The 19916-nt window shown below is 33.5% G+C and overlaps 1 pseudogene; it reads right to left on the bottom strand.

Moving 5' to 3' along the window:
• LOC112209226 (beta-glucuronidase-like) overlaps positions 1 to 19916 on the bottom strand; it is a 97049-nt pseudogene that overhangs the window by 1361 nt on the left and 75772 nt on the right.

Below are 19916 nucleotides of genomic sequence, written 5' to 3'. Positions count from 1 at the left end.
AATACAGAACAAAAACCTAAGAAAGTTTCTCCATCATACCAATAAGAAAGTATGGGCAGCTTACCATCATACTGCACCTAAACTTCATGTTGGTTCATCTGGCATCTGGGTGGTAACTTTGAGCCTGGGTTACAGGATAACAACCCTCTTTTCCTTTAAAGAAGTTCATTTTAGGAGGTGTGCTTGAGGATGACCCTTGGTCTTCACTCTTGCCAAATGTTTCAACTGGACCATCTTAAATTGTTGGACAACATTCAGTAAATTTAAAATCCCACTGATGATTAGATTAGATGATTCTCTTCCCTGGAGGATCCTAGACCTTTATGAAAATGACCCTTTCGTTTTACAACCATCTTTGAGCTCTAAGAGGATAAGGTGCTTGAAGAATAACACATTTCTCCAAAACAGAAAGAATGTCTTGCAGAAAAAAAAAGTGAAACAAAGAATGATACTCAAGAAGTACGTCAAGACAAAAAAAAAAAAAAAAATCCCCTGTTGAGTGGATACCAGTTTCTTCTTATACATAGATGACCAAGTAGTTCTTCCAATTAGCCCTCACTTAAGTAAAGGAGTATCTGAGCCATTATGAATTTCCCTTTCCACCTATACAGAGAAAGTTGCTTTGAACTTTTCCTACTGAACAATCATAAAAATACATACACACATACATAGATGTGTATATACATACATATTATAAATACATGCATATCCCCTACTTTTGAGGCTTCCTTATATAAACACATCCAATAGTATTCATAGCTCTCAGAATAAAGGAATCCAAGAGAAGTGCACAAATTATATTTTTCATTATGAAAAGAAACTATCACATATCAGATTAAAATTCTGAGGAAGACGATATTTTCGAAAGAACTTACAGAACCCAATATATACAGTTGATCCTTGAACAAATGCAGCATTTAGAGGCACCAACCCTCTGCACAGTTGAAAATTTGCATATACTATTGACTCCCCCAAAACTTAACTACTAATAATCTACTGTTGACCAGAAGCCTTAGGAATAACATAAATGATTGATTAATACATACTTTGTATGTCCTATGTATTATACCCTGTGTTCTTACAATAAAGTAAGCTAGAGAAAAAAAGGTGTTACTGAGAAAATCATAAGGAAGAGAAAATACACTTACTATTCATTAAATGGAAATGGATCATCATAAAGGTCTTCATCCTTGCCATTTTCATGTTGCATAAGCTGAGGAGGAGGAAGAGGGGGAGTAGTTTTGTTATCTCAGAAACAGCAAAAAAAGAAGAGGTGGAGGAGGTGAAAGGGGAGGCAGGAGAAGCAGGCACATTCAACGTAATTTTTATTTTTTAAGAACATCTGTGTATCAATGGACTCACACATTTAAGCCCATGTGGTTCAAGGGACAACTGTATATATAAATTTTACTGATGTAAAACTGCATAAATGTGTGCAGAGCAAACAAGATAAGTGTGTGAAAAATTATGGTACCAGGACAAAGTAATTATTTTTATCTTATAGGTTTCTACCATCCAAATTCAGTCTTTCTTAAATTATATTGATAGATGGACTGAAAAATGAATAATTTTAGTCATTGTCAGAGAATGTATTGATTAATTTCCAAGAAAGGTAAATATAGTATACTGAAACTATTAACTACCATTAATAATCAAAATATATTACATTTGGAAAAAATATTCAAAATCATTTTGAATGAAAAATATTTTATTAAAAAAAAATCATATGGTCACACTATGGCCGGGCGCAGTGGCTCACGTTTGTAATCCCATCACTTTGGGAGGCCGAGACGGGTGGATCACGAGGTCAGGCGATTGAGACCATCCTGGCTAACACGGTGAAACTCTGTTTCTACTAAAAATACAAAAAATTAGCCGGTCGTGGTGGCGGGCGCCTGTAGTCCCAGCTACTCGGAAGGATGAGGCAGGAGAATGGTGTGAACCCGGGAGGCGGAGGTTGCAGTGAGCCGAGAGCGTGCCACTGCACTCCAGCCTGGGTGACAGAGTGAGACTCCGTCTCAAAAAAAAAAATAAAAAAAAATAAGTAAATAAATCATATGGTCACACTAATTCCAAGTACAATAGGAACCAAAATATGAATTTATCACTTTTAACTGCCAGCATCAAATTAATATACCATAAAATAGTTATAATTAGTCATAGACCTGGAAGTAATATCTTTTGTATGCCTTATACTAGTAAGGCTTTAATATTAGATCTATTTTATATGAACTTACCATTTTCTGCATTAGTATAAGAATTTACTTAATATCAGAAAAGTTTTGACAATCTAGAGGGGTCAAAGTAGAGTGATAAAAAGAGCTAGAAAATGAAAAGAAAAAGAAAAGTTCTTGTCTATGTATGAACATATGATGTTAATAATATTCTAGATTTAGTATTCATCTTGAAATGCATTGTTCTACTTTAAGGATATATTAATTATGCTCCTTTTTCTCCGGGTTGTTAACACCATTGTAAAATTCAAAGTTACAATGATAAATTATTAAAAAATTAGTTATTTACCTGCTTATTGAAAAATAATATTTATTTTTTCATGTGAAATAACATTAGAGCATTATCATTATCAAGGAAATAATCTATAATTCTATCACAGTAATACAAGTACTGTAACACAGGCATGCATACACAAAAATGTTTTGGTCAACAACTGACCAGATATATGACAATGGTTCCATAAGATTATAATATATTTTCCTTGTACCTTCTAGGTACCTTCTATGTGTTTAGATATGTTTGAATACACAAATACTTACCAGTGTGTTACAGTTGCCTACCCTATTCAGTAACATAGTGTACAAGTTTATAGCCAAGGATCAACAGGCTATACCATATAGGCCAGGTGTGTAGTTGGCTATACTCTCTAGGTTTGTGTAAGTATGTTCTGTTATGTTCACAAAAAAACAAAGTTGCCTAATAGTACATTTCTCAGTTAAATGACACATGACTGTAATAATGTTGTACACTCATTTCATATAATTGCATGCACATTTTAGTTGAGGGAGGCTGACACTCCCAAGTGTTAGAGAAGATGTGAAACCGCTGAAACTCTTTTCCAGTCTTCTACCAGTAATGGATATATAAGATGATACGAACACTTTTTTCTATTTTCAACACTTAATTATGCATATGTAAAGTGTAAAACATGATGTTGTGATATATATATATATATGGATAGTTAAATGGTTACTATAGTAAAGCAAATTAACATATATCTTATCCTACACGGTCACTAATATTTTATTTTTTGTGTGGCAAGAGCATAAAATCTACTCTTAGAAAAACTCCTGAGTTCAGTACATTATTATTAACTTTAGTCCTTATGCTGTACATTAGGTCTCTAGACTTATTCATGCTATATATGCTTCGTCTCCATTGACCTAAATCTCCTCTTCCCATTTTCTCCTACCCAGTCTTGGTGCCCCTGGTAACACTACTGTTTTATTTTCTAACTTTGCGTATTTATTTTCTTTAGATTCCACATAAAAGTGAAATTATGCTGTATTTTTTTTCCTGTGCCTGCCTTATTTAACTTATCATAATGTCTTCAGGTTCATCTGTGTTGTGGTAAATGGAGGAATCTCCTTTTTTGTTTTTTTTTTTTTTTGAGACAGAGTCTCCCTCTGGCGCCCAGGCTGGAGTTCAATGGTGCGATCTCTGCTCACTGCAACCTCCTCCGCCTCCTGGGTTCAAGTGATTCTCCTGCCTCAGCCTCCTGAGTAGCTGGGATTACAGGTGCACATCATCATCACACCTGGCTAATTTTTTTTCGTATTTTTAGTAGAGACAGGGTTTCACCATGTTGGTCAAGCTGGTCTCCAATTCCTGACCTTGTGATCCACCAGCCTTGGCCTCCCAAAGTGCTGGGATTACAGGCGTGAGCTTTTCTTGGGTTTTGCGGTGATACACTGAACATGAGAGTGCAGATATTTTTATGTGGTAGTGATTTCTTTTCCTTAGGGTATAGACCAAAAAAATGGATTACTTGGTCATATAATACTTATATTTTTCCTTTCTTTCAAAATTTCCATACTGTCTCCACAGCAGCGATACCAATCTACATCCCCACCAGCAGTGCACAAGAGCCCCCTTTTCTCCACATCCTCACAAACATTTATTTCTCATCTTTTTTATAACAGTCATCCTAACAAGTGTGAGGTGATATGTCATTGAGATTTTGATCTGCATTTCTCTGATGATCAGTTCTGTTGAAAAGTTTTCATATACCTATTGGCCATTTTTACAACTTATTGGAGGAATGTTTACTCAAGTTCTTTGCCTATTTGACTTATGTTAAATATTTATGTATTTTGAATATTAACCCTTATCAGATAAAAGGTTTGTAAATATTTTCTCTCATTCTGTAGGCTGCCTTTTCATTTTATTGGTTGTTTTTTTGACTGTGAAGATTTTATCTTAGGGTGGTGCCATTTATTTATTTTTGCTTTTGTAGCCTGTGTTTTTGGAAATTATATTTTGCAGCTTGTAACAAAGTTAAGCACATACCTTTTATTTGTGTTCACTCAGATATTGAAGTGTAATTACATATGCATGAATGCTTGATCAACATTCGTGCTCATAAAATGTTATTCTCAGTTACTTTAACTTAGTTAGCCATATTGATACTGATTGATTCTGGAACCTTGTATTTGTGTCATAACTGTTGAAGTTAGTTTCCACTAATATTATATCTTTAGTAAAAAAATCCAGATTAAAAATAGAAGGTGGAAACCAAAATGCAATATAAAGGAAATTTGAGGGAGAATGAGTGAGATGGAAACAAATGTATTCATAATTGACTACATGAGTAACATTACAATTATGACAAGCACCAATAGAGCACTTGAACAAGTAAATAGAGAGTTTTGCATAGAGTGTAGCAGACTTCCATAACTTCTATTATCTTCAACAATATTAACTTGGAAAATTTTTGTATATTTGTTTAAAGTTTAGCCATTAAATATTTATTGATAACATACATAAAATATTTTTTAAGCCGACAGCTTTTAAATTTATTTCACAATGGTATTTTTGTTTCTAAAAATTAAACTAAGAAATACATTGTAACAAGAAAAAATACCCCGAACACTGCCCCCATACACACACTCACTCACACACCCCTGCCACACATGCACATACACATTGAAGGTCTTACAAAAAGCCATACATTTCAGACAATGGAACAAGTCACAATGTGCCATAAGAGGAAGAGGTAAGCTCATGTCCTGCTGGGTTCATCAGAGACCTATTCTTACAAAAGGAACTCAAAAGTTGAGCCTTGGAGAATCAGTCAATAGGATTTTGAAAGCTTAGGAAGAAAATAAATGACAATAACAGGTACTCTCAATAGTGTGATACGGAACATAGGGGTGATATCTCCAGGAAATTAAAATAGTTCAATCTGTTTGGAGGTTTGAATGCATGCAGTACTGGCTGCCTCCATTTGTCGTCAGTATTGACAGCTTTCACAGCACAGTTATGACAAGAATCAATAGAGCCCTTGTTGAAAAAGTAAGTATGTGGAGGGGTTTGTGTAGTGTGTAACAGATTTCTTAGACATCACAATGAAAGAGACCAGAACATCAATACAAACAAATAAAAAAACACTTTCCCAAGATATTAATTTCCATAAAATATATTTTCTCTAAGCACACTGTGGGCCTTTGTTCTTCCCTTTATTAATTTCCCTTCTGGAGGAATAGAATAACTAATTATTAAGTTTGGAAAGAAAATCTGGGCATTCAATGCACATCCTCACCATTTATTTAACCTCTCTTGGTAGTTGTTGTTTAGTAAAAAATCCAGATTAAAAATAGAATGAAAAATAGAATGAACCTCAGAATGAACCAGTTAGCTGCTCTATAATGACTGTCTTAGAAGTACAGTCCTCTTGCCTATAAGTTGAAAGTAAGTCAGTCTTACTTTGTGATTTTATTCTAAATTCATAGTTACAAATTACATAAAGCCATTCAGAATCTTATTTCATAATTTTTTGCAAAATTGTAATGTTAACCCTTCAAATCTCTCCCAAATTACATCATCATCTATACCTGCATGTTTAATAAATCACTTAACTCACGATGGCTGCCCTACATTTGTCATGTTCTTAACATTTGTTTGAAATTCCTTCTCTGTATGAAGAGAGATGTACCCATCTACACATACCTGATGTTACCCATGAAACATATTTCCAATATCCAGCCTGCCAAGATATGGCTTCCTTTGTATTTATTTACGCTACAAATCCTGACATTTGGTGACAAATAATTGTACATTTTAACGAAATCAATAATACCTATTTTCTCTCTCCTAAAGTGGTGAAAAATATTCTTAAGCTACATTACATATGCCATATTTGTGAAAATAAGTTCATAGGAAATATTTGTATTAGTATTTTCTTGCATTGCTATAAAAAAATACCTGAGACTGGGTAATTTATAAATGAGAGAGGTTTAATTTGCTGACAGTTCTGCAGGCTTTACAAGAAGTATGGTGATGGCCTCTGCTTGGCTTCTAGGGAGGCCTCAGTATGCTTTAATTATGGCAGAAAATGAAAGAAGAGCAGGCCAGGTTACACGGCGAAAGCAAGAGAAGGCATGAGAGAGAGAGAGAGAGAGAGAAAGAGAAAGAGAGAGAGAGACAGAAAGAGACAGAGAGAGAAAGAGAAAGAGGGAGAGGATGTGCCACACACTTTTAGACCACTAGGTCTCCTGTGAACTTAGAGAAAGTGGTCAATTATCACCAAGGGGATGACAAAATACATTCATGAAGGATCTGCCTCCACGATCCAAACATCTCCCACCAGGACCCACCTTCAACAATGGGGATTAAATTTCTTCATGAGAATAGCATAGGTGCAAATATCTAAACTATATCAATATTGACTAATGTATTGATTAAACAAGGAAAAATTATATGTAGGTAAACATGGAAGTGGTTACATATACTTCCACGTTTCAGTGAAATATGCTCTAGGTGAATATTCACTTGGAATATTCTATCCATAATATTATTATCTCAGTTCATATAATTTAAAAGTAAAGTGAGATAAACTTACAAAAACAAGTTTTGCTATTGTTAATATTTTGTCCATTTTATTAGTCTGTTTTTATACTGCTATGAAGAAATACCTGAGACTGGGTAATTTATAAAGAAAAAGAGGTTTAATGGACTCACAGTTAACATGCCTGGGGAGGCCTCACAATCATGGCAGAAGGCAAGGAGGAGCAAAGGCATGTCTTACATAGTGGCAGGCAAGACGGTGTGTGCAGGGGAACTGCCTATTTTAAAACCATCAGATATTGTGAGACTTATGCACTATCTCAAGAACAGCATGGGAAAAACCTGCTCCCCATGATTCCATTACCTGCCACTGGGTCCCCTCCATGACACGTGGAGATTATGGGAGCTACAATTCAAGATGAGATTTCCATGGAGACACAGCCAAATCATATCACCCAAATTCAAAGTATCACTGTGACGAAACTTTGGAGCACAACCATATGTGTAAATGTTCTTACTTTATTGGTCTTTTAAAAAGGTCTATATTCAATCCCCCAAATGTTCATAATTTTTTTCTTAAATAAAAACACTATGCATTGTTGGATAAGAAAGACCCGTATATTTGCCATGGTTCTCTCTGTGCATACTTTACTCGTAAGTTTGTATTATAATTTTACAAATCACATAAGAAAACTAGATCTTCTGTTTTCTGTTTAAGATGTAGAAATCTGAAAAGAACACACAGCCTCTTGCCAGCCTCACAGCAAGAAAAATCTGGGTATTCAATAAAATCAAAACTTTCTTTATGACCATATTGGAGCTGACTACAGGTTCTCCAACTTGACTGAAATTTGAGGAAGTATAGATGGTTTTCTCTAGGGAGAGATGAGACACGACACTGACTCATCTCTGGCAGAGCATGCAAGGAAGGTAGGACCTCTCTCCCTGTGGATAAGAATGACTGACTTTCAATAAGTTGTAAATTTTGAGTGGGAGCTATCTTGAGAATATAGACTGCAGGGGACAACAGACATCAGAGAAGTTTGCAGCCACATGCAGGTTTTCTCTTCTGATTTCCACCAGGGAATCATAAGAAAGTTTAGGGGCAGATGAAGAGACAGAGAAAGCATTCCTTGTGGTGAAGGACTAGGAGATAAGAATGGTTGCCACTGGCGAAAAGCAGAGCTCTTCTTGGCTTGTTTTTTTTTTTCAGGTAGAGCAAAAGTCTTAAGCTGTAAGAGAATGGTCAGCAAAAATATTGGTTTCAGGGCAACAATGGTAAGGCTGAAAGAAGCAAATAAAACGAAACAAAAATACCTCCAAAACTGGAATATGAGTAGAATACCATCTCGGGCTCTACTATCAGAGGTCTTCTACTATTGGGAGTAGAACAAGATCACTAATAATGCCTGAACCCTGAGATTCAAGGACACAAGTCCTGCCTAAAACAAAGATGGAAATACGAAAATAAAAATATCCCTGCCATTACTACAAGACCAGACAGCAGCTAGCATTAAATATTATAACAGCATTCTACAAACAGGAGATTAAAAAAGAGTGTAGAGACATTTCGTGTTGTGAAAGGGCAGGGGAAAATTCTAAAGTTGAGGTTAGATCAGGCTTACCATCATAAGCAGAAGGCAATGGATAAGAATTAGAAACAAATGGAGGACCGAGGGTAGTCAGAACAATGTAAAACAATAACAAAAGGGATAAAATGAAATCAGCTCAAGAGGTGATTAGATTGATTCAACTGCCCATAGTGGAGACCTAGGTTAGGAAGAGGCAGGCCCATTTCCAGGCATAATTACATTTATCTACAATTTCTACTCTCCACACCATGTGCAGCCTTTAACCAAGATTTTTGAGACACACACACACAACAAGGAAATATAAGCCATTATTGAGAAAAAGTAATCAACAGATGAGACTCAGCCAAAGACCACATGTTGGCACAATATTGCAGGGAGCTTAGAAAAAAACTATGAGAAATATCATAAAGGTAAACAGAGATGACAAATGCCTTTAGTGGAAAGTAGACCCATCAGAGCCAATGACAGATACAGTGAACTTGATGATAGAATAATAAAGGAAGGAGGGGGGAATTGTGGAGCAGCATTAAATGGCTAAGATACATGTAATTAAAATCTCAGAATGAGAATTTAGAAACAAAAAAATGAAGAAATAATGCTGAGAATACTATAAATATTATACATATTTCCAAGGAAATATTTTTGTATATAGTATAAATGATAATCTTTATAAACACTATAAAGACTTCCAAGGAATATTATAAATATTATAAATATAGAAATGTTATAAATATAATTTTAGAAATATTATAAATATTTATGATATTCAGAATATCATAAATATTTCCAAGGACTATTATGAATCTATCCTGTGGACATACACCTAGACACAACATATTTAAACTGCTAAAGAGCAAAGATAAAGATAAAATCCCAAAGGCAACCAGAGAATATGACACATTCCATACAAAAGGAGGAAAAAAACTTCAGAATTATTATAGACAACTGTCACCAGAAACTATGCAAATCAGAATAAAAACAAAAGCTCTACTTAGAATTTTATACGTAATGAAAATATCTCATAAAATTAACAGGAAAAAAACTTAAGTAAACAAAAAATGAAGAATTCGTTAGAGGGTAACTATATTAAAGCAAATATTAAAAGATGTTCAGAGACACTGCATGTGAGCATAGACATATCTTTGGATCTTCCTAAGTAGATGATGATTTCTAGAAATAATTAAAATGAAGATAAAACAGATGTTTAGTAGCTCTAAACTATAATTGGCTGTATAAATATATAATTGGCCTTAAATACTTTTCGATGTATTACATATTATTTATACTGCATTATGGCTTACAGTATATATAAAATCAAAGCTGGCAGTTAATTATCAATCATAACTAAATCATAACTATATTTTGTAATTAATTCCATGTCAATATAAATAGTTTCCTGGGCCAGGACTGGTGGCTTACACCTGTAATTCCTGTAACTCAAAAGGCTGAGACAGGAGGATTGTTTGAGGCCAGGAGTTTGGGACCAGCCTGGGAAATATAGCAAGACCCCTGAATGTTAAAAGAAAAAAAAAATAGCTAGGTATGGTGGCATGTGCCTGTAGTTCCAGCTACTGGGGAGGCTGAGGTGGTAGGATTACTTGAGCCCAGGAATTAAAGGCTATAGTAAGCTATGATCATGCAACTTCACTCCAGCCTAGGCAGCAGAGAGAGACAGTGTCTCTCAAATATATGTAATAGTTTTCTTATTATATTTTTGTTTCCAGTGTTATTTTTTCTGTACTATCTGCAGCCATTTACCTAAACTTATATTTAGTTTGATTTTTCTTTTTTGACCAAAACGTAATGAAATGAATGAATCATATGATAAATAGTATATTTTAGGATAATTTTTAGGAATTGTATTGCTATAATAAAGGACATGTGTAACTTTAGATTTTGAAAATATTTGTCCAATTGTCATTTCCAGAATTTGGGACAATTGTATTTTTAGCAATATATAAATATCCGTCATTCCCCACACTCTTGCTAACACAATGTGCTATGTGTTTTTACAATGATTGATAATTAAATCATTAGCATTCTGATAGGTGAAAAAATGATCTGAATATACATGTAATTTTATGCTAAATTCATAATTTCTCAAAATTTACCTTTTGTAGTCTCTCCACAATCAAGCTGTGTGTCATGCTCTACTGAGCTCTCTTATAAAACTATTATGAAGCCACAAACCCAGCTAAGAATCATTGTTTAAGTGTAATTAACAGATTTTAATGTTGTAGTTTGAATTCATTTATTATAATAAATACACAGGAATAAAAGTCACAATAATTGTTTTGAGAGTAAAAGTAATTATTTTGCTCCGGTGAAGGTGATACATTCTTACTTTCTTATAGGTGCATTTAAGATGGTTTCTGTTTTTGATTTTCTGCAGTTTTGTTATTTTTGGTTGTGTACATTTTTCATTTTATATTTTCTAATTATTTCTCGAAATTCTCAATATTGTGTTTTAATTCCTTGAATATTTTAAGCCATTTTGTTTCTAGGTATTTACTGAAGAGAAACAAAATCACGTCTTTGAAAAGATAAATGTTTATAGCAGCTTTTTCTTTGTAACAGGCAAAAACTGGAAACAACCCAAATGGCCATCAGGGAATAAATGAATAAACAAATTTTGGAATATCTATACAGTGGAGTATTAATCAACAATACAAAATAACCGACTATTGATACATGCGATACTGTTGACCAATCTAAAAATAATTATGTTGAAATTTAAAGCCAGGCAAATAAGGGTACATACTGTTAAGTTTCTAATTATATAAAGTTCAGGAAATTTTTTTAGTGTGGGTTGGAGGGATTACAAAATGGCATTAGGAAATATTTGGGGTGTGATAGTTATGTGTATTTTCTTGAATGTGGCTATGGTTCTACGAGTATCTACCTATGTCAGAAATCCTCAGATTATACACTTAACACATCTAAAGTCTTTTTGTGTGTCAGTTTATTTCAAAATATATGGTAAAGTTTAAGAAAATAAAAGTGTCTGTACTATTGGTATGCAATATTGAGATTTTTAAATGTTGATTTTAGAAATAATGTCTGATACTTGAAAATTCTACACGTTTTATAGTAAAATGTTATTTTTCTAGTTCTTTTTAACAAATGTTTATTTTATGTATTGTAGTTTCTATTTCGTATTGAGGATCAGTGAACCTTCAAAAAGTAAAGATTCATATTTTTAAAATGTGAATATATTTCAGAGAGAGATATAAAACATATGGCTCATTTATTCTTTAATAATAGGATCAGCAAATACCATCTTTTTTTTAACCAAAAAAAAAAAAAATGAAGGCTCATTTCATTGAATACTATGGCCAATTATGTGGAAAGAACATAATTTAGAAAGCTGTAAACTAGAGAGAAATACAGTTAAAAGGGGAGGGAGAAGAGTTATGGTGGTAAAAATGGATACAAAATAAGAGCTAGACCTCAAATGTGTATAGCAACACATCCATGCATATGCAAAGAGACAGTAATATACAGAATCAGAGAGATACACAATGCCTCACCAATGTATGTCAATAACAAAATAATAGAAAGATATTTGATCCTTCCTTTGTTACCCATTAAGACACTGAAGCTAAACATTTTTAAAGCCATATTTTGTTATCACAACTGCAGGTATGCGGATTACTGCTGAAATTATTTTTCCTGTGAGCCACAAAGACTTTCTTCTCCATATGTCTATGTTGTTCTGCAAACAGCAAGTTAGCATTTAAGCTAAACTTTAGGGGATTTAACATTTAATTGTTACACAAAGAAATATTATGGTTTAAAATATTACAATTCTCAAATTGTCTCCATATAGCACTGCTTTAATTCTAATTTTTTTGTATGTACATGCATGTACATATGATTGTATTTATTTTTTGGCTTTAGAAGGAAATAAAGTTTAAAAATATCAGTGCTAGAAAAGAAAGAAACTTTAAAATTTACCTAATTTAACTGGGGCTACAAGAGCAGTTTTTAAAATGTTTTTCTGTATGTGGGTTTTTTCTTTATTATGTGTGTTTTACTGATATATAATAAAATTTTGACCAAATCTCAGATCTACTGAACCACAACTATTTCTTCTGTATTAGACTTCCATAGATTCATCCATTCTCTCTTTCTTTCACTCTACTTCTTTGAGAGTTAGTTTATGGAACTTTTCTACCTAATGTTGATGACACTAGAAATCAGAAATGTTCATGACACTTCATATAGTCTCCAATCTGTATTTTAAATAATATTGTACTACTAAAGGGAAAATTAGTACCGATGACTTTAATTAGGTTACTCCCTAAAACATTGTATTTAAAGATTTTCTTGGATGCAAGAGCTTGTAATACTCTTTCTTCTTTCGCTAAAGTCCTCTCTCAATTGACTGATACACTTCATTTAAATTCAAATAAAGTGTCCTCTCCGCTACAAGTTATTTTTGCTATCAAGTTAATATAAAAATACATTCATTTTTGTGCCTTTATTCTGATCCCAATGAGTCTTATATTACTAGGGCCTGTGTCTCTGACTGATTATACCATGGACTTCTTCAGAGCAGGAGCTGTCAACATGCTTCCTATCACATGGGCAAGGAGAAAGTATTAGTGAGAGAATGAGTGAATGAATAAATGAATGAATAAATAAAATTCTCTCAAGTCTTTTACACTTTTTTTTGCAAAAAATATACAATGTTGTTCTTATAAGTTTGTTTTACCTAAAACAGTTATGAATCACTGCACCTCAAACATAAAACATTAAGTTTTACAAAATTGATATCAGAAAAAAATTACTTTGCTAAATAATTCTTTTCAAGTAAAATTTTGAGATGATTTTGTAATTTGCTTTTATATAAGTTTATATTCAGATGTTCTGTTAAATTTGTTTTTTTTTTTTTTTTTTTTTTTGTCTGAGATGGAGTCTTCCTCTGCCCCCCAGGCTGGAGTGCAGTGACGCGATCTAGGCTCACTGCAAGCTCCGCCTCCCGGGTTTACGCCATTCTCTTGCCTCAGCCTCCAGAGCAGTTGGGACTACAGGCGCCCACCACCGCGCCTGGCTAATTTTTTGTATTTTTAGTACAGACGGGGTTTCACTGTGGTCTGGATCCCCTGACCTCTGGATCTGCCTGCCTCGACCTCCCAAAGTGCTGGGATTACAGGCGTAAGCCACCGCGCCCGGCCTAAATTTGTTCATTTTTAATGTCAAGGTTTAGAAATCGTGTTTTTAATGAATGTTTTTAATAGACCAATGGATAATTTGGCCTTTTTTCTCCACGGCCTAAATCCCAATTGAAAAAATGCATACATGTTTGGATGTATGTGTATGTCTTTGTGTGGATGGTGTATGTTTATATGTATATGTATATTTTTGCACTCACATGTATATGCATATATATACATCAGTAATATATTGCACTTTGCATATATTGTATTTACATTTTCTATTTCATAGTTATACCATATGTTGCAATATGACTTATTTACATTTTCTATTTCATATTTATATATTTTAATATAAAACATTAAAGTTTGAACTATAATATTATATTATACTACATTATATTTAGAGGCATATACATATATGCAAAATTCAAACAGATTAGAGAATATGTAGTATAACAAATATTTCTAACTATTGTAACAATGTTAATGTTCTTTTGTTATATATTGTTATTATAGAATATTTTAATATAACTGATTTCTTGAGAGTCAAAATAATTAGAAGGTATATTTCCTTCACTATTGGTGGGCTGGTTGCTACACATCTAATCTATGTTTTATATCTTAAGAAAGAACTTAACATAACCTAGAGGTTATAAAGTACAATGAAAAAATACAATTTTTAAGTATACTCTGAAGAAAGAGAAATCCTAAGCTTTATATCAAGGTCCTTAATTCTAAATTGATTTAGGAATTAAACTTTAATTTTCCTATTGATAAGACTAGATATTAATGGCCATTAACTTCTATTCTAAGTGGATATATAATTCTTATTTCTCTCGGGAAACCTTAAATTTTTGGGGTAAATCTCGGCAAGAATTGTGCAGTAAGTACAATACATTTTCAAACTTTTAAGCTGGAGTCTTAATATTAGCTATGGATGTATACATCAGGAGTTCTGTTCCAGCAGCATGGCTCCTGGTAGGGGTCATTAGTCAGCTCTGGATTAGAGCCTTCATTAGGCTTCATCTCTGCCACATGTGTATTTAAGCCTATCAATGCAGGATGTCAATTTAATAAGAATTAAGATGATTCCAATCTGCATTGATAAGATAAACACCCTTAAAATACTTCAAGTATTTTCTCAATATATTTTAAATATAATAGATTTTAAATAGAATTTTAAACTAATATGCACTTTACTGCATATGAGTCCATTTACTGAAGTAGTTCCATGGAAATTTTCTAAGGACCCAAATGTAGAAGGACTATAAATGGTTTTGATAACATAGCTGATTAAAAGAACAATGGCTAGGAGAAAAATTCTAGAAATAGTACTTAGTAGAGAATAAGTATAATAATTCCATGAAAATCTCCTGAATATAAAATTGCATAATTTGCTAGAGAGAGTAATACAGTAAAATGTCAGATTCTTCTTTAACCAAAGACAGATTCATTATTTTTCAAAGATGAGATTCTACCACCTTGAAAAAAAAGTATACAAACACACACACACACACACACACACACATCTTTCATGTGAGTATAAATCCTATTTTTAGAACGACATTTAAGAGAACTTGATTTTTATCAACAAAATTGAAGTTGATGCTAAATTCAGGGGTACTTTCATAAAGTGTAAAGATTTGTAAAGATTTGTAAAATATTCTATTCCCCCAAATGATTATTTCAATCTCTATTTGCCTTACTTTTATACAAGCAACTTTATTATCAAAATGTAAATTTGACATTAAGAACACTGACATAAGATATGTATAAATTATGCAATACAGCAAAAATTAAATGAGAATGGATATTAAAGAACTCAGATATATTTTATATATTATCTTACCATAATTTAAATTATTGCATAACTTATTTGTATTGATTAATAGATAAATATATGTAATATATAAATATATAAAGTGATTATATAATAGTTTATATTATGGATTATATATATAGTTTATATATTATATATTCTTAGCTATAATATAGCTAAGAATATATAACATAATACATATTTAATATACATATGAAAGAAATAAAGATGACTAAAGATTCCAAACACAACAATTAGATTACAGTCATGTGGCACACAATGATATTTTGGTCAATGAGGGAATGTATACCTGATGGTGGTCTCATGTGATTACACCATATTTGTACTGTATTTTTGTAGATGTAGATATATTTAGATACACCAATACTTACCATTGTATTACTATTGTGTACAGTATTCTGTAAAGTAACATTCTATACAGGTTTGAAGCTTAGGAGCAATAGGTTATATATACCATTTAGCCTAGGTGTGTAGTTGGCTATACCATTTAGGTTGGCATAAGTACATTCTTTGATGTTTGCACAATGACAAAAATCACCTAATGACACATTTCTCAGAATGTATTCCTGTCACTAAGGGAGGCGTGACTGTGTCTTGTTTGGTTAAAGATAAATAAAAAGGCCACGCCCACCTATAAAAGAATTTAATGTTATAAACTCTGAATTGGCTTAAGTGAAAGCGTGTATGGATTGTGATGCCTGTATCAAAGTGGAAAATTATGTTCACTTCACATCATTCAAATTACATGTTTGCAAAAGCACTGTGTGGGGGTCAGGCGAAGGGAAAATGCGCAGTTTTGGTTTTGGCTAAAGAGTTCTAGTACCTCTACTTTAGTACCAATGATTTTAATACAGCTACAACAGAGCACTATATGGGACAATGAAACCAAACAATTACATCATTACCCATTTATCTAAAGAGTCCAACTTATGAATTATTATTTTTACTTGCTTATTCAATATTGGATTTGCTGAAACATGTCACCATCTACATTTGTCCATATAAATAAAATGATATTAGGCATTTAAAAAGAAAAAAATCCCTGAAAAAGCTCTTTATAGCTTGGAGGATATCTGTGAAGTCTGATCAGAGCAGAGCCAATTCATAAATGAGTTATCATCTATAAGCAACACCATATAAACTGTGCTGCACTCGCAGGGTTTAAGCAGAAGGGCAATTTTCTCAATAATCTCTCTCCACTAACTTTGGAACTTTGCATGAAGATATGTGAGTTTCTCTATCCCATTGCAACCCAAAAAGTAGAAAGCTGATCAGCAGTTTTGGAATCATCTGTGAGCTTTAGAAAAGCAGAACCTCAGAATTCATTCCAGATCTCTGTTTACATGAGACCCACAGGTGATTCCTATGCACAATGTGGTTTAAGAAACACCCCTTTAACCCACAGTTAGTTGCACAGTATTGAGTCACTGGCTTTTTGAGCAAGTCACACACTCAACTCACCATACTCCAATAACAAAACGGAACTGAGCTGTGTAATATATAGTGGCCTTTTAGCCACTTGACCAGGTCCTTATTCACTTACTCTTTTTTTTTTTTTTCTTTGAGATGAAGTCTCCCTCTGTCGCCCAGGCTGGAATGCACTGGTGCGATCTGGGTTCACTGCAGCCTCCACCTCCTGGGTTCAAGTAGTTCTCTGCCTCAGCCTCCAGACTGGCTGGGATTATAGGCACATACCACCACGCCCGGCTAATTTTTGTATTTTCAGTACAGACAAGGTTTCACCATCTTGGCCAGGCTGGTCCTGAACTCCTGACCTTGTTATCCACCCGCCTCGGCCTCCCAAAGTGCTGGGATTACAGGCGTGAGCCACCGCGCCCGGCCCTCATTTACTCTTAAACTCTTCAAGTTGTATAACAAAAAATAAATGAAGACTCAAGTAAGGAGAGAGTTTATTCAAAAACACTCTCGCAATGGGGAAATGCTCTAACCTCAAGATCTGCAAGTGTCTCAAAAGTAAACAAAAAAGCAAAAAAAATAGGGAGGTTAGTGCTAGCAAGAATTTTGTGAATAATAGGGCAGATGGTAGACATGAGCCAACGACATGGTCAGGATGGTTTAACATAAAATGTTTCTGTGGTCTGCCAATTTTCAGAATGAGCTGTTGAGAGGAATGTTCTGTAACTTGGTGCTTTAGTGCTTACTTGAGCTTGTAGGCAAGCCAATGTCTAGGGGCATTTAGGGAGGAGAAAAGCCTGACTAAAGTTCGGTCAAGCCAAAGTATGTTGGGTAAATAATGGACAATTTTTAGCACTTGGTCACATTCAAGTCTTTGGTGCACAACAAATCATCCCAAACTTAGTTTGCTTTTTTTTTTTCAATGTTATTTAATTATATAATGATTCTACTGGGATATTTCTCTGTTGACTGGGCTGGGCTGATCTCAAACCTGTCACTTGTATATCTGCATAAAGTTGACAATTTGACAGGTGGCTTATCCTGGATGCTCTCTTTCACATGTCAGGCAGTGGCAGGCCTTCTACTGAAGTGATGGGGGTGACCCAGTGATATCACAGACTCAGACTATTTGAGGCTGGTTTATATAGCAGCAGAACTGTAAAAGAATGAGAGCAAAACCTGCAAGACCTCTTGAAATGTATGCTCAGAACTGACACTGTCATTTATGCTATATTCTATATTTCAAACCCAGGAACAAAGCCAGACTTGATTCAAAGGATGAGGAGATAGATTCTACTTTTTGACGGGAGGAGTTGCAAAATACATATGGTATTCTGCCTTCATATCATTCTAATGACTGATTATCATCAGATTTAATATTTGCTGTCTGCTTCCTTATTGCCACAAATCATTGCACACACCTACAACTGATTGGAAGACTAAACTATCTCAGACTAGCTCAGAACTTTGTTATAGTTGTTAGTTTTGATTTTAAGTGTTTGTTGATTTTAATCGTTTAATTGTTTGTTGAGTCTTCCACTGCTGGCATGATAATCCAAAAGAATCCCATGATATAGATTAGACCCAACCCCTTCTAAGCAAATTAGGATATTATATTTTGTGTGATTTTCCAGGCCATTTTCTTTGTGATACCATGAAGAAACTGGACAATGGTCAGATCCTGTTGGAATAAGATGGAAACAAGCAAAATTCATGCATTGTTTTTACTTAACTCATACAGGTATAAAAATAGAAGCAGACACTCTTCCCTGCTTCTAGGAAAACTGGACACAAAATATAGAAACTGAAGCTTATCCTCTCATTTAACTCACTAGGACAAGTACCTTCCTACAATGATCTGGTAATTTTTATACACATACTAGCTATAAAATAGGCCCCTGCCTTTTGTCATATAAATTTCGTATAACTTTGTTGTTCTTTTCTGCTGCTGTTGTTCTGGTTTGTTATCATCATTAATGTGTTCTGTGTATTCAGAAGTTTAGGTAAAATTAGATGACTCTAAACTCCGAGATCATTTCCCAAAGAGCTTTCTTCCAAGTTGTTATATTTCCTTAATAAATGCAAATGAAGTAATTATCTAGTTAAATTTTGACTAGGCATTATTCATTTGAGAAATTGTTGTTTTATCGTGCAAAGGAAGCATTTTTTCCACCTTTGGCACTTTATAATAAACTCATTCTGATTTAAATTGATTGCTTTGGGATTATCTTGGAGTCATTAAAATATTGTTGTATTGACATTCACTAATGTCTTTAATTAGCAATTTCAAATTCCAGTGTTTGGCATTAGTATGAACAGATATAATTTATAATATCACTATAGCTATTTATTCAGTTTTGTTTGTATATCTGTTGAGTTTATAAAACACTTATTTGGCATTCTTGAGCTATATTCAAGCCATTAATGTTGGTAAAATATTTAGATTAGCATGTCTGCCCCTTTAATAAAGATATTGTTGAGATGCTGAACTTCTCTGAACCTGGATTAAAATGAAGGGTATATTTTTATTTTGTTTTGTCACTTTCAAATAATTTTTAAACTTTACATTTGTTAGGAATTTAAAAGCTCCACATACACAAAATGTAAGAATCTCTCACTATTTAGAAATTAGTGTTTTTCAAAAGCCAGACACTTTTGTTCAGAGGGATGAAAATGTTTTTATCTGGAATCCTTATTGTAAGCTTATTCTCAACTGGCTTGGCACTTGCTCTTTTTGACAAATGTTATATTCATAGGGTTGCTTTTAAATTCCTGCAAAGAAAAAGCCTGAAAAAGAAGGAGCCAGTCACAAAAGTACAAAACCAAAAATTCATCAATATAAATTGACCAGAGAACAACATTAGGCTAACGGGTTGAGTGCCTTTT

Source organism: Pan troglodytes, chromosome 4 (genome assembly GCF_028858775.2).
Source record: "Pan troglodytes isolate AG18354 chromosome 4, NHGRI_mPanTro3-v2.0_pri, whole genome shotgun sequence".
In the NCBI taxonomy this organism is placed as follows: Eukaryota; Metazoa; Chordata; class Mammalia; order Primates; family Hominidae; genus Pan; species Pan troglodytes.
This window is presented reverse-complemented; position numbering and strand designations above follow the sequence as displayed.